This window comes from Lactuca saligna, chromosome 6 (genome assembly GCF_052625555.1).
Source record: "Lactuca saligna cultivar CGN05327 chromosome 6, ASM5262555v1, whole genome shotgun sequence".
Lineage (NCBI taxonomy): Eukaryota > Viridiplantae > Streptophyta > Magnoliopsida > Asterales > Asteraceae > Lactuca > Lactuca saligna.
In genome coordinates this window covers 152,228,350-152,232,297 of record NC_136422.1, presented here as the reverse complement: position 1 = coordinate 152,232,297, position 3,948 = coordinate 152,228,350, and the positions used below count along the sequence as shown (strand labels likewise).

At 34.2% G+C, this 3,948-nt stretch overlaps 1 non-coding gene across 1 annotated transcript; it reads left to right on the top strand.

The window, feature by feature from the left end:
* Window positions 1-2,453: 2,453 nt before the first annotated feature.
* Window positions 2,454-2,559, top strand: LOC145003587 (small nucleolar RNA R71). The gene has a single exon (XR_013662041.1). It is a non-coding gene; the product is annotated as a small nucleolar RNA R71 (small nucleolar RNA).
* Window positions 2,560-3,948: the final 1,389 nt, after the last annotated feature.

Here is a 3,948-nt window from a genome sequence, read left to right as displayed (position 1 = left end):
GCAATGGTTGTCCTTCGTGTTTGTTAGGATTCTAAAATAAAACAATCGTTTTTGTACGGGATTCAAAATATAAAATAATGATATGTTGGGTGACTATTCCATGCATCATTGGCTTCACTTTTTTAACGGTTAAATTATATTAAAATTGGCAAGATTGCTAGAAAAACAAAAGACATTACAAAGAGAAAATATCCAATATAAAGTTAAACCAACGAACCAATAGAAATGAAAAGTGAGAATTTAGATAATAAACAGGAATGTTGTTAAAAGCTTATAGAGATCGAAAATACTAATTTAAATCAATATCCGTACAAGTATGTACATGGATATGAATGAACATCACAAATGTCAATATGTGGACGATTATATGAAAATTTAGCGCTAGGAACATTTTGGATGGTCCCGTGGTTAATAAAATTAACTCATTGACTAAAAGAATGGAAAAAACTTTAATTCTTAAGATTGAATTTGATAAAGTATTCGACTCGATTAGTTAGAATTATTTGAATGACACCATGGGTCAAATGGATTTTGGGGTCAATACCATAACTTGGATAAGGTTCATTCTCTCCTCGTCTAGGGTCTCAGCTCTTGTTAATGGAGCATCTACCAAAGAGTTTTTCATGGAAAAAAGATGTGAGACAAGAAGATCCACTCTCCCATTTTCTTTACATCATCGATGTTGAGGGTCTCAATGTGGCTTTAGATGAGGCTATTGACAACGGTATGTTTGAGGGGATTGTTACGTCTAATTTAAGACCAACTATATCCCTTTTCGAATATGCCAGTGATGCGAACTTCTTGGGAAAATGGTCTGGGGATAATGCTGAAAAAACTAAATAGAATCCTCACTTGTTTCCATCTAGCTTCAGGCCTAAAAGTCAATTTACATACAAACAAGTTATTGGGTATTGGTGTCCTTTATAGGGAGGTCTCCTACATGGCTAGGTAGTACAAGTGATGGTGATGAAGTCTTAGTGTAGGAGGAGAGTTTACGGTCTCTACTCTGAGAAAGGAAATCAACATTTAACTACTGGAGAGTACGAACTTGCCAACCATTTGGTCCAAGGTGGTCCTAGGGAAAATAAATTTCTTCATATGGCTATTGAGACTTAGTAGATTGTCCACCCGAATAAATCTTACACGGAGAGGAGTAAACATTCCTAACACCTCCCGTTCTTTATGTAATATGTTAAAGGAGAACGAGATATACATCTTTTAAGAATTATTCCATGACACTAGAGATTCAAGGGTAAGTACAGACTTGGTGGAATGATTTTCCTGCCTTGACAGACTCCTTAGAAGACTTGTTGGAGGTAAAATCTACTGTTAAAGCGGGAAGCAGGTCTTTAAATACCTTAGAGGCGATATCAAGAGTATTCTTATCGACTACACGGAAATATAGGAATGACATTGTACAACCCGACTTTTTAACACAAGGTACACCAAAAAATTTCATTTTTTATTTAATAAAACACATTGGTGTACACTTACATTAACAATCCAATACAAGTAGTTATCAATAGGATCGGTTCAAAGAAAATTAAATACGATGATCTGAGTCGGGTATCACAATCTCTTTACTTATTTTCGTGCTTATATAAATTTACCTGCGAAACACACATCACAAAAAGGATAAGCTACAAAGAGCTTAGTGAGTAATCCTTATTTCAATTCACAGAATAATAATAAATTAATCCTTTTCTCTAAATACAGTAGTAATGGACTTACAGCAACTCAAGTTGCCATTAGATTTTCATAAGATACTCCTTCTCATTTTCATACTTTATATTCTATATACTTATTCTCATTTTCCCTTTTCTATACACACACTCTCTACCTTTCACTATCTCTATACTCATACTTTATATTTGTTTATCTATAGCCTCATACTCTATCTTTCATTGTTTTTATGCCCATTCTCAATATATCTTTGTCTCCATGTACTTACTCTCTCTTTCTCTCTCTCTCTCTCTCTCTATATATATATATATATATATATATATATATATATATATATGTGTGTGTGTGTGTGTGTGTGTGTGTGTGTGACCTGTATCTCATACTTTATCTCTCTCTCTCTCTCTCAACATCTCTATCTATTTATCTCTTCTGAATCTTTACCACTATCTATCATCTTTGTATCTCTCTATCCCCTCTCTCTCTCTCTCTATGTGTATCTTTACCTCATTCTCCTTATCTTTAGCTTCATCTCTCTCTCTCTCTCTCTCTCTCTCTCTTTCTCTCTCTCTCAAGCCCCATCTCCATTTGCTCTTCCTTTCGTCACATCATCTCGAGGGTTACGACATTCTATTGAATATTTGGCAAATTCACCGATTAATGCTTTATTGGTTGTTGGATTCTTCTTTGTCATTGGTCCTTGAAAGTCAAGGAGTTTGTGAGTGCCCACATTAATTCAATGATAGAAAATGGATATTTATTGTTGCACGTTAAGATCACGTTGTGGGCAGTTATGAAGTAAACCCTTGTAATGTTCCCACGCTTCATATAAGGACTCTCCATCTAGTTGTTGGAAGTTCTAGATCTTCTTTTTAATCTCTGTTATCTTTGAATGAGGGTCGAATTGTTGTATAAACTCATTACGCAGTCTGGTCCATGTCGTGACCTCTCCGGGTGGAATTGATTTTAACCAATCCTTTGTTACTCCTGTAAATGTGACTGGAGGCATCCTTAGTAGCATCACATCATGCGAAACATTTGGAGCATTGAAGTAGTTTGCAATCTCCAAAACCTCATAAATATGTCTATAAGCGTCTTCATTCCCATAAAATGGTCCTTTAGCATAGTGACGATCTGTCCCTTGAGCTCAAAATTTGCATTGGTTGCAACTGTTGGTGGTACGAGACCTAGCCAATTGTCATGACACATCTGTCGATTATATTCCTCCATAGTCATTGTCGTGATGTCTATCATTGTGTTGACAACTTTGCTTTTGACTTCCTCTTCTAAATCGCTCTCGGTTTCTGTTTCGTATCCGTTTCTTGTCGAAAGTTCTATCGAAACTTTCTACCTTGCCTGGTTGAAAGCTTCTACTAGATTCATCGTCCTTTTGATCAAATTTTCTTGTGGAGCTCAAATTTTGGATCTTCAAATGGTGGCACGATCTTAAAAGTAGATCCACTGGTCATATATTACCGAAACAGAACAAAAGAAAATGTGTACAAACGAATTAAAACAAAATAAACAAAATCTAAAAACCATAGTTTGCACATCGTGACAGGAGGACCGTCACGTCGTGATTTCTACGAACACAGAAAATTAACTTTTTGTGTATTTTACCCCACAAAAAGGATTGATTAACCTAATGCACTTAAATTAAAACTATAATAAGCCGTTCCCCGACAACGACGCTAAAAACTTGATATGCTTTGATTATACCTACTAGTTTTTAATTTATAAACCTAAAAAACTTAACTAGCTAAAACACACTTGACAGTGTACCTAGTCGAATTATAGAATAGTAAAGTAAGTCGGGTGTCGATCACAGGGAACAATATTTTAATTAATAAAATAACGAGTATAAGTTAAATTAAGGAAAACAACTAAAATAGGGGGTTTTATCTGATTTTACTAGTTCAGATTGACCTAAATTAATTACTAAACCTCTTAAAACTTAATCAAACAACTAAATATAATTTTTTTGACTAAGAGAAGTAAAATACTTTCGTTTAGCTTCAAATCACCTTTTTTCCTATGGTTAATTTCAATACATGAATTAATTTAGGTTAGTTATCAATATAAAAGTTATTCGAAGTCTTGGTCCGATCTCCTAATGTTTTCACCAATTTATGAACTACTATGCAATGGTCTTATACAAGTGGTACACTAAGCTGATTATTAAGATTATTGGACTATGAATGATAACTCTAAGATTAATTAACTTTAATCTAGACAAATAACCAAAACACAAATAATGATCTAATTATG